This window comes from Myxine glutinosa, chromosome 1 (assembly GCF_964187855.1).
Source record: "Myxine glutinosa chromosome 1, kmMyxGlut1.1, whole genome shotgun sequence".
NCBI classification, from domain to species: Eukaryota; Metazoa; Chordata; class Myxini; order Myxiniformes; family Myxinidae; genus Myxine; species Myxine glutinosa.
Genome location: NC_136261.1, coordinates 158,093,687 through 158,106,264, shown reverse-complemented (window position 1 = coordinate 158,106,264; position 12,578 = coordinate 158,093,687). Strand labels below are relative to the sequence as shown.

The 12,578-nt window shown below is 45.2% G+C and overlaps 1 long non-coding RNA gene across 1 annotated transcript in view; it reads right to left on the bottom strand.

Moving 5' to 3' along the window:
• LOC144889759 (uncharacterized) overlaps positions 1 to 4,832 on the bottom strand; it is a 77,738-nt gene extending 72,906 nt beyond the window's left edge. The window contains exon 1 of the long non-coding RNA XR_013622052.1: positions 4,773 to 4,832. This is a non-coding gene — a long non-coding RNA (uncharacterized LOC144889759). The remainder of the gene's footprint in view (positions 1 to 4,772) is intronic.
• Between the last annotated feature and the right edge of the window lie 7,746 nt (positions 4,833 to 12,578).

Sequence of the window (12,578 nt, the reverse complement as noted above, 5' to 3'; positions counted from 1 at the left end):
CACTAGACTGGAGGTTCGTCAGGATGGCAAGCTCATGTGTATATTGGTCGATGCCTTTCTCGGAGAAGAATTCTTTGTACTGGAGGCGTTTAAAGGCTTCAGCAAGGAGCTGCATACCCTCAAGACAGCGGCTGTAGTGACCTCCATGTAGAACAGAATTCTCGATGACAGTTGGACCAAAAACACCAGCCTGCAACCATGTGATGTCCGCGCCACTTCCATCCAGGAGTTTGCCAATACATTTCAAAACAGTTTTCACTAAGTGAAACGTTCCCAGGCATGGAACCAGGGTCCTGAATTCCTCTGGTCTCAGCAGTTGTATATCACGGACGATGCAATAAACACCTTCATCACAATACATTGGTATCTCATTTTGAGTCAGCTGAGAACCAATGTCCATAAAGTTCTTCATAGCCGTATAAACTGTCGCATACTCTGTAACTGGATGCGGCAGAACAGGCACAAATGCAAGATTCTTTAATGGGATGGCCTCCTCCGTCCAAACAGAGTTGCTAGCACTCCAAGATGGCATTGTTTGTGACTCGGGGTAGATGGACACTTCGTCATGCATGACGTTCAAGCGTGCGAGTGACCAAGAAATATCCTTCAGTTTTGCTGCATCGGCTTCGGAGGAAGTGTAAGGCAGTTCGGCCACTTTGTAAGTTGCTGGGATGTCAGCACGGCGTGCAGGCTTGTGAAAGTCGGACAGTACCTGGCATTTTAATATTAAACTGAATGACTGTGGACCATGTGTGACCTGCGTGTCATAAATCTTTGGTTTACTGGTCGACGACGGGGGTTTGTCTTGGTAGAGAACAGTCACAGTGTCATGTTCAGATACATTTGCCCCCTCATGGTCCCAGTTGTCAATTGCACCGGAGGTGAATTGCCCAGGATCAAAGTGTGACGGCAGTGAAACGCGATCGTTGTTGTGCTGTGCTGTAAACGTGGCAAGGTCATGTTGGTACCTACGCAGCTCCGGGTAGCTGATTGCTAGTCCTCCGTGGTTTAGAACTGTAGTTACAATTTTGCCACCACGCCCAAGACCATGAACTGATTCCGCATTCATAATATGCATTGGAGTTCTCTTTCTACCGCAGTGATGGATATAGTACATGACTTGGAAGACAGATTGTATCTTTCTGCAACGCTGTGTGGAGAGGCTGTTACCTGATGGCTTGCTACCGGTATCGTAGTCATCATCATCTTCTTCATCCTCATCAACTGGTTCATCACTTTCTGTCATGACAGCTACGGCTGCTTTTGCATATGTGTCAGGATTGAAATTGTACAAATGACTGAAAAAACGTAGTACAGGTTCAGGGATATTCATCTCGCTCAAGGAATGCTTTAGATCATGCGCATCACAAAAGCTATCGTCAAGGCCAAAATCATACTCATCTAGAGCCTTCCTAATCACACCAGCGCATACCTGAACAGGATCAAGGGAACGAATGCGCTCAGCTAACACTTTCTTTGGAACACTGAATACCATCATTGATTTTTTGAACGAACTGGGATATGTAAAATCAATCTCATTACCAAAAGTGTTCAACAAGAAAACTTTTACATCTCTATTACGAAAGTTACATTTGTCATCAATATTGTTCAAAGAGTCTCTGATAGCACTAAGTTCATAACCCCTCCCTTCTTTTAGGCCTTGCTTTAACTCTTTAACAACCTGATTCCAAGCAAGCTGTTTCTCAGACACTTTTGGTATGGAAGCTTTATCACGAGAGTCATACTTATACAAGTATTTAGTCATGCAGTCCCTGTGGTAGTACAGATCTGCTCCAAACACAGAATGCGCATCTTGAAGGTCGCACGTTCGGGTGAACACATCATCTTGAAAGAAGTTTGTCGCAGCCAGAAAGGCTGAAGCACGGCCTGATTCACTAATGCGATATTTCGTGTACTGTTGTTTGTGTGATTTACTGTCACAGATAATACACTTCACTTGACGTAAGGCTGTTGTGGACGTCTCTGTATTTGTGGATGTCGGACGGCCTTAGAACGAGTACTTCTATCTTCTTCCTGCTCAGAACGGGACAGGTTTTGGCATACAGCGAGACTCTTCCTTTTCCTATTGAGAACTGAAGTCATGGTGTATTTTTTGTAACAGTCATTGGTCACATGATAAACAAACCCATCTCCTTTAACCAGCTTAAGCCGTTTGGAAACTTGATCATTGTGGATGTAACTTGCTTCTCGTATCCTTTTGCAACCATTAGTTGTGCTCACAGTTTTATCCCCCGCGCTTTTCTGGCAGATGATGCAGTTAGTCGCATCAAACGAACTGTCTTCGGGCGGTCCTGAGAGAGTAACAGACTCCATCGTCAGCGGCCACGCCTGAAAAACAAAAAATGGATATTAGTTACGTTTGTACGGCTGTAAAAATCGGCAAGGTCGGACCATATGCTGAAAATATAAAATGTGAAAGACTGATAAGCCACAAAGAAACCCATGTTTATCCCTATTAAAGGGCTTCATAAGGAAGCTTCTGACAAATTTTGGTTGCTTTATCTACATAATTGGGTGTATGAGAGGTGATCGGATTTTGAGCGCCTTTCAAACTGAAAGTGATTTTTGGAGAAAAAAAAGCTAAATGACGGGTTTTTTTTCTAAAAAAGACAGTTTATAGTATTGAACCATGCTAAAAATGTGTTAGTTATGTCTAAACATGATAAATAAATGTTACATTTGAATCTAAAGCTGCCTACTCTTGAATTATTCCATGAAAACTGAATTTTGCTATTTCGGCTAATTGGCCTCAAGTCATAATCACGTATTGGGGTGTGCAGAAAAAACGTACTTGATCTGGGAGTGTTACCCAGATTTTTTCCAAGGGTCTCAACATATAGAACAGGAAAATCAAAAGTTTGGCCGTAGAAGAGAGATGTACACAAGCAACCCCCCAGAGCCAGGAGTAGTCTCGGAACCGTCTCGATAAATTTTCAATTTTCATAACGGGATCTCGGGTCGGCTCGGTTCCTGACAAAGTAATACATAAAAAAAATAAGGCTTCAAAAATAATGGAATTTCATTACAATATATAAACAACAATGAAAAAAATTCATTTCTGATGTTGAGTACTTAAATTCCGACTTAGCTTCCATTTACCGGGATGAAATAAAATACACCGCCTACATGCAGATGATCGGCCACCGCTAACGCTAAGCGTTCAATATAGCGTGCTCTGACCTGACGCACGTCCCACTACCCGTAGGTTTAGCAACCCATTCATCGTGAATCCCCGATGAAGCCTAATAACAATAACATGTATATCTTCCACGAATGTTTTGTTGAATTATCTCACCGGGACCGGGTTATCTCATTACAGTTTGTATTGTCGTGTAATTTCTTGCTCGGAATGTCAGAGAGAGGGAGAAAATGTTTCTGCCCAGGCATATTCGAGTCCCGGTTGGAGTTTCATTATCATTTTGTGAGTTGTGATCGGGCATGTCAAGCGTTCTCGTAGCTCGCGCGCGTACACGTATGACCGTTCGATATCCATGATAGTTCAATAGTTGCCGCGTCCTGCTGCTGTGCACATGTGCATGTTACTTTTTTTTTAATAGTTCCGTTAAGTGGGCTATAATGACGCAGCGTTGCGTGCCTCAACTCAAATCGGAATGTACAATTTTTTGTCCAACCCGTTGATAGCCGTTCGGTGGACGGATCGAATATACCGACCCCTTATTCCAGAAATTGAAACTAATAACGCTAAATAACGCCTTTCATCGAATGTTCACGTGTTTTAACAATTGTCGACTGATAAGGCACCCAAGTTATCCGAGCCCATGCTTTGATCAACCCGGCTGCGTTACCTGAATTCCTGGGAAGCCCCACCAGGACGACGGCAGGCATTTTCAGAAGTTCCTGCCACACAACGAAATTGTGTTTTCGCTGTGATTATGTCTCCTTTATTGTTCGTGGGAATCGTGGCATTGCGCAAGGTCGCTGTTTATGTTGGGCCTGGGCAATGTTGTGGTGGGCATGCTGCAGCGAGCAACAGGTGACGAGCGTCGAGACTGCACGTTCTGCAACCTAATTGGTGGAACTCGGAGGCTATGACGCTATGAAAAAAAAAATCGCTCGCTTTGCCAAGGGGCTCGCTCCCCCCCTGTTCCCCTCCCCTCCCCCGCCCGGCAATGCCGGGTACTTCTGCTAGTAAATTATAAAGCAGGCGGTGTAGTGATCACCCCCCCCCCCCCTCCTTATTTTGACTCTGTGACTAAAGTAAACGTAATCAACTTATCAGGCCTAAAGTGGAGATAAGATAACCAAAATACTTTCACATTCAAACCGTCAAACCAAACCCCCCCCCCCCCCCCCCCCCCCCCGAGGCCCGAGTCCTTATCTTCACAATTGTTATCGCCATGCTGTCTTATCATATTCGTTATCTTAAACGCCAAGATAGAAACAAATTAACTAAAAAAGCCATTGAAAAGTTTGAATGTGAACTCATTCTGGGATCTTGAAGTTAATTCATACAAAACGAACATTAAACTCACTTTTTCAGTCTAACACGATGGATAATGACAACATAAAGCAGAGCGAAAAGCGATGTCAGGAAATAGTGTACTTTATATATTACGTGTACAATCCGAAATGCATTATAGGCTTATAAATATGACTTAAGTTATGTACAGCAATGAAAAACGACAAACTGTAAACATCAAGTCATCAACACATTATGTGGGATTTGAAATAAATCTCAACCAACGTCAATTATTTGAAAGTACCAACTATTTACGAGTCGAATTATTTACTCGTTCGCTAAGCTTCAACAACCTGCGCCGAGATACTGCCCAGCTCCCGGTCGGGCGGGATTTGTTTTTCTTTTTCCCCTCTCGTTATCAAAGTATTTTTCGCTTCGCCGCGCCAGCCACAGCCCATAAGTCTCAGCTGAAGTTGAGCCGCAGCGGCGGGTCATTGCGATCGCGCAGCGGCATGTTTGCAGTGCATTGTTTGTTGACAAGGGGAAAATCCTGGAACAGTGAGTTTACTTTATCTATCATCGTTTGTGTCAGTTCAGCTGCACTTGCGAAAAATGATGCTTGTGCAGAAGCAGAGTAATGAAAGCAAGGCTCAATAAATGCCTCTATTATGGAAAATATCTGCAAGAAGTTGGAATTTTAACCGGGATTTTTTTTACCGAGAAATTGCGTCAGTCAATTTATCTCGGGACCGTCCCGAGACCGTCTCGAAAGCCGAAACCGCCGGGATTTCGTCCCGGTCTTGGATCGGTTGACAGCACTAGTTGTGACTTCCCCTCTGCTCCCACCTTTTGTTCATCTGTGTGTTGTAACATTCTCCTAACAGTGACCACTCCATCTACATCTCTATCAGACAACATGGACAAACTTTTAACCACCCATCCCAACTCTCTCTTCCTCATATGTGGCGATTTCAAATGTCACCATGCAACTTGGCTAGATGTTGGTACTTCTCTCACTAGCCATGGCACTTCTGCAAAGGACTTGTGTGACTCCATGGGACATGGGACTGTCTCTGAACTATCCAACTTGGATTTCTCCAAAAGGAAAATCCTCCCTTTTGGACTCGGTGATGAGTAGCTTTCCTGCAAATGTCTCCTGCTCTTCCTCTGCTCCAATTAGCTCATCTGATCATATGCTTGTAAAAGTCAACATCTCTCTGGATATTCTCAGAGGGCTGCCTCAATGCCAGCGAGTCTGGCATTTCACTCAAACAGAATGGCAGGGAGTGCAAGCAGCCATCTCTCTTCAGGACTGGTCTCCCATATCTCGGCCCCTGATGTTTAACCAGTCGGGGAATTCTTCCACAGAAACCTGCTGTCTCTGTCATGCACAGATAATCGCATCTTGTCTTCAAATTATCCTACCCTTCTTCCTGCCCATGTTACACTGAATGCTGTGGTGAGGCAGTTGCTCTAAAACAATTTGCCTTCTCTTCCTGGAAAGCAAATCCAACCAGAAACAATCTCAGTGCATTCCAACAAATCCACAGAAAGTGTGTGTGCACTCTCAGGAGAGCGAGAAAACAACATCTATCCAACCTCAAGAATGAACTTTCAAACTGGTCTCCCTCCTCTAAAACCTGGTGGCACCTAGTTAAGTTTGTGTCTGGATTATGCTCCCCTTCCATCCCTTCCCTCCCTTCAAATGACACCCAAGCTGATTATGTAGCTTAAGGTATGCTTTCTGTTCTGTTATGTCAAGATTAGAAGCGAGAGCAGTAGAGCAAGATGTAAATGTGGGTGACGGTGCCATCTCTGCCAATCTCCCAGTTAGAAATGAAGCTCATCAAAAACCTTCTGTACTTTTGAGGGTAAAATAACATAAAACTGTCCAGTCAGCAGTGGGTGTGAGGGAGTAAGATGGAGATAGAAAGAAATGGGTTTTGTATAGAAGCTTTGCAGGGGAACATTAAGTTAAGACTTCTGTAGAGTCTGCAGTGAAGCCATTTAAGGGTGAGTATATGGAGAGGGACTATATTCCAGAGACAGACTTAACAAGGCACCACCATGACATTGAGGAAGAGGACAGGTAGAGTTCAGCTTTAAGAGTAGCCAGATTATTTTTGGCTCATTTGAGGATGGACACACAAACACATATCGCGGCTCTTACGATATGTCCTTAGGTTACACTTGACCTGGTCAGCCTTCCATGATGAGAAAGCAAGCTACTTGGTAGGAACTGCCTCACCACAGTATTCAGTTTACCAGGTCCTTGAGGATGTATATATTAGTTGCAAACAACATGCAATAAATTTGTGCACGAGAGAGCACAAAGCATTCAGTGTGAAACCATTCCCAGTTGAATTCAATGTCAGAAATGGTGGCTTTTGGATAGATAGCATATCGCAGAGCCTGGCAATCAGCCTGAGCTAACACCCAGATTCTGCAGCGTTGTGGTACGTCCCACAAAGGCAACCAGAGTCTGCAGCGTTGTGGTACGTCTCCAATGGCTGGAGAGATATGGACTTTCACAAGAAAATTGTTAGAGGTGACAAGTGAGACAAAGGAGGAAAGGAGAAGTTGTTTGAAAACTTACTCATTACCTGGTTGAGGAGGGAGGACATGCCATTCACAGATATATTAACTGAGAAATTCAGAGATTGAGTTAGACTCATGGAGTCAGGTAAGGCCCTAGCCACAATGACATGTGTGGTTGTTATAGAGCCAACTCCCAGTCAAATGGTATGGTGGCATTTGAACTAGTCACAGATAAGGAAGAAAGAGTTGTGAGGGGAGCTTATTTTTGTTAGCAGAAAGAGTAGTTTATAGATGCAATTATCACAGTTAGGTGGACAGAACACCACAGAGACAAACATTAGGTAGTTGCATAGAGGAATGCACAGCCAGAGGTATTGCAGGAGGTTTGGAGGCATTTGCACAGAACATGGGCAGTGGGGATAGAGTTATTGATGTCTTGGCATAGCCAACAACCACTACTGGGATAGGGTTAGGTCTGCCAAGGAGAACACGTCATTGGCCAGAGTGAACCATTTTTGTTAAACACATAATTTCTGGAGCAGCAACAGCAACCTTTTGGAGAAATGTGTGATTTCATAATGGAGATCTCAAATGTAGGAGGAAAGGTGAAGGAATCGAAGCTGAGTGTGTGAGACACTGTGGCTGGACATGATCGTAGAGCAGGGGGATGCAGGTGGGAGAGAGGAAGGATGATGAGAAGACACAAGCAGGAGCTGGATAGGATGGGATATGATGTGACCACAGATGGTTTAATTGTTGTGGGTTCACATGCACTGCAAACCAGTGGGTTTAATTTCTGAATCCTGAGCTTGGCATCTGCAGGTGTACATCTTGGCTAGGGTGGAGAGAAGGCAGTTAGAAAAGAAGAGCAAGAAAAGTAGTGCTGCACAAAGGCAACTGGACGTATGCTTTGGGTTTGCGAGCAAGCCAGAAGAGACATAGGGAATTATACAGATTGAGAGGAACTAGAATGAATTTAGGGAAGGGGAAAAGTAGAGGGAGAGGAAGAGACATTTAATATTATTTAATAAAGTGATAGCCAGCAGAGGTCACTGGACCACAAGAGTCACCTAATAAGTTACGCACATATAGAATGAAATGATGAAATAAATGAATGTGCTGAGTCGGAAGTCTTTTTCAAGAGTTTCTTAATTAAAAAGTCAGAAAGAGACTCGGTGAAGAATAAAGGTAAGAGAGTGGGCAAATTGTGATAGATGGAGGAAGTTGGGCAGAAGTAGGAGTTTTATGTATTCTTAAAAATGGTGTCAGTGGGTAGTCAGGTGAAAGAGGAAAATGGGAGTGTGGGGAAAGGAGAGCTGAAGAGCAAGAATGATAGTTTAATAGATACCACATTTGAACAGGTGAGTACGTGGTCTCAGTCTACACACATGAGCTCAATGCAATGGCACAAAATAAATGCAGAAGAAGATAGGGGAATGGTCACATGAGCCAATTCATAGCACAGGCAGCACAGGCAGTTTAACAAGACAAATCTGGCACATTACCGTTAGCTTTGGAAGTGGTACTCTTGCAGCAGAGAAACCACATATGTCCACATACAAAGGAGGCTGGAACCAGTCATAATTAAACTCGTCTCTAAACCCAACAGGAAAAATTTGTATCTGCGTTACCAAACATACACCTGTTATTGGGGCTTGTAACTTTGCCAAGTTGATCAACATGAAGTAAAATAAAGTTGTGGTGCATTTTGAACTAGAACGGCACTCAGTAGAGAGCATACCTCCGCCAGGTGAACAGTTTAAGTTTTGTATCCTAGAGTAGACCAGAAAATCACAATACATAATCAAGGGGTGGTCAAGTTGGACACAGAAGATGCATGGGGTGGACAAGATGGATGTAGAAAGAAACAGGGAAACTGGAAAATTGGAAGAAGGAAGGATTTGGCTGGGGTTAACAAGGGTAGAAAAGATCATGGTTTTGGATTGGGGATGGTCTGAGATAGTGTTGCACAGCTGTCTTGAAGACCTGGAGGGAGAATGAGATTTAAAAAAATGGGCTAAGGCTCATAATAGAACACACACACACACACACACACACACACACACACACACACACACACACACGAGACAAACACTTAACACAGCCACTGAGATTGGGACTGCTGTCACTTCCCAGGATACTCTGGGTACCAGCAACGTCAACAATGGCGCCGTTATTCTCATCATACTCAGCGGGGCATTTCCTCAGGAGGAATGTCCTCATCCCCATGGATGCCAACTGATGGAGATTGTACGTGCTCTATCCTTTTCAAGCAAGGAGGCGGCACATACCATTTTTTAAGTCCTTGGTATGACTCAAACCGGTACAAACCGGATGGGTGTTCTTTAGGAGACACCATCTCCTTACTGGATGTCTGTTGGCTCCCTACGGGAGTTCATACACCCTTCGCAGGTGTTGTTTTTAGTCCTGGCATGGTGTCACAGTCACCCTTCGCCACCAGCAAAGCCAGTGAGGGGTGTCGGTTTAGTTGCCAAAAACCCGACCATGCGGCAGGTAGTGCTGGGTTACATGTTACCAGTGGCAGATCCAAAAGACTGACCTGACTCCAAATTGAAGAGGATGTGGAAGTTGATTCCACAGGTGGGAAAAAAAGAGGGACAAATGAGTGGAGGTGAGCAATGATCCTGGATTATGTAATTTCACCAGAAGGGGGTTGATGCGGACTGCATGCGTCCTGCTGATACCTGGAGGGGATGGAACACGGAGAGTGCAGAGAATGCAGGACTAGAAATGAGGTGGTAGAAGACAGAGAGACCACCGACCTGTCTGTGATGGTTAAGTGATAGCCCATAGACACAGTTCCATTGTGAGAGATTCCAATAATCTTAAAGGTTTTGGTTTCCACATCATCAAGCTGAGAATGATGTGAAGCAGGAGAGCCAGCCCAGAGTGGAGAGCAGTACTTCATTAAGCTGCGGTTGAAAGCCTTGTCGGTGGGTAGGAGTTCAGGTGTGCCAAGAAAGGACTTTGTAATACGAAGGATGTCCAGACGGCGGCTGGCTTTGGAGAATAGTGAATAGTGAGAGTGTGAGATTTGTAAGGATTGAGACATATTCGAAGTGTTTGGCCAGCATGTGATTTTTTCAAGGTCTGAAGAGAAGGAAGTGGATGCAGCATACCTGTCTGAAGGATGAGGGATATCACGGCAGAGGGTGGGGTCATCAGCAAATAGATAAAGAGGATTTACCATGGGTGGGGAGAAGGGGTAGGATAACTTTAGACGAGATGGGATGGATCTGTGCAGAAGAGAGAGCATGTGTCTGTGGAAGAATTCCCAGGCTGAGTTAATTAACATCAGGGGCAATCGATATGGGAGACCAGTCCTGAAGTGAGATGGCTGCTTGCAGTTCTTGCCTACCAACACGCAGCCAATTGGCATGAGGTGAGAGTTATCATGAAGCATGAGGAGAGAGCAAGAGAAAGAGAGGGAAATCACCACATATGAGATAGACCGAGTTGAGTTGAGCGGTTAAAGTTGGTCTATGCTGTCTGAAACAGAGATGTTGATGGGGTCTTCACTATTTGGAGGACAGTGCAACAGACATACAATAACAAGCATTCTGAGTATTGCGCTGCAATACATGTCCCCTACCGGCAGTCTGTCATCCGCAAAACTGTTGGGGAAATTACCAAGGGTTAATAATAATAATAATAATAATACATTTATTTTATATAGCGCTTTTCAAGAAGCCCAAAGACGTTTTGACAGAGTACAAAAAAAAAAAGTGCAAAAAGACAAAAATAAATAGGTAAATAATCAAAGCAAAAGGAAGGAGAAGGAGAAGAGATAGTCAGGGGTTAAATGCTGTGGGTTAAATGTTAAATGCAGTGTTGAACAGGTGGGTCTTGAGTGTGGTGAGTGAGGAGGAGTCTCTGATGGTGTGAGGTAGTGAGTTCCAGAGGGTGGGAGCAGCGATGGAGAAGGCCCTGTCCCCCCAGGATCTGAATTTGGTCTGGATGGGGGGGGACAGGAGGTTGGCGCCAGCAGAGCGGAGGTTGCGGGTGGGAGTGTGTCTGGAGAGGAGGTCAGTCAGGTAGGATGGGGCCAGGTTATGGAGGGCTTTGTAGATCAAGAGGAGGATTTTGTACTGGATTCTCTGGGGGATGGGGAGCCAGTGAAGCTTATAAAGGACGGGGGTGATGTGGTCACGGGTCCGGGAATGGGTGAGTAGACGGGCAGCGGAGTTCTGAATGTATTGGAGTTTATTGATGATTATTGAGGGTGAACCATAGAGGAGGCTGTTGCAGTAGTCCAGACGGGAGGTGATGAAGGCGTGGATGACGGTTTCTGCAGCCGTGGAGGAGAGGGATGGACGGAGACGGGCGATGTTTTTCAGGTGAAAGAGGGCTGTCTTTGTGATTTGCTTAGTGTATTTGTCGAAGGAGAGGGTTTGATCAAAGATGATGCCAAGATTCCGGATGTGAGGGGAGGCGGATACTGGGAAACCGTCAATGTTGAGGGTGAAGTTATGGGTGGATTTGGTGAGCGTTTTTGGGCCAATGATGATTATTTCAGATTTATCATAGTTAAGTTTGAGGACGTTGATTTGAAGGCAGGATTTTATTTCAGTGATGCAGTTTGTCAGGATAGAGTGGGTGGCGGTGGAGATTGACTTGGTGGAGATGAAAAGCTGGATGTCATCGGCGAAGCAGTGGAATTGGAGACCATGATGGCGGATTAAGTGACCAAGGGGGGACAGGTACAGGATGAAGAGGAGGGGGCCGAGAACTGAACCTTGGGGGACACCTTGGGGGAGGGGAGCAGTGGGGGATTTGCAGTTATTGATGGAGATGAACTGGCGTCTGTCAGAGAGGTAGGATTTGAACCAAGAGAGGGCAGTGCCGGTAATGTTAAAGGTGGTTTCAAGTCGGGTGAGGAGGATGGTGTGATTGATGGTGTCAAAGGCGGCGCTGAGGGCGAGGAGGATGAGAATGTTGAGGCTGCCGGCGTCAGAGGAGAGGAGAAGGTCGTTGGTGATTTTGAGGAGAGCCGTTTCAGCACTGTGGTTGGAGCGGAATCCAGATTGGAATGTTTCATACAGGTTATTGGCAGAGAGGTGATGTTTGAGTTGAGTGGCCACAGCGCGTTCCAAAACTTTTGACAGAAAGGGTAGGTTGGAGATGGGTCTGGAGTTATTTAGGGTGTCAGGGTTGAGTCCAGGTTTTTTCAGAATGGGGGTAGCAGCAGCAATTTTGAGGGATGGTGGGACGATGCCTGTAGACAGGGAGGAGTTTATTGTTGCAGTGATAAGTGGAGAGAGAGCAGGAAGGGAGGCCTTGACAAAGCTGGAGGGGATGGGGTCCAGAGTGCAGGTGGCAGTTTTCATTCCTATGAGGAGTTCAGAGAGGTCAGTAGGGGAGACTGGGGAGAACTGAGACAGGGGTTGGCAGGATAATGGGGGGCAGGTGGTTTGAGGGGGAGCAGGTGCGGTGGTGGTTAAGCTGTTGTAGATGTTGTCAATTTTGCTTTGGAAGAATGAAAGGAAGGAGATGCAGTTGTCTACTGTGAATGACTGGGTGGTGGTGTCCAGGGGGCTGAGGAGTTTGTTTATTGTAGAGAAGAGTGCTTTTGGGTTTC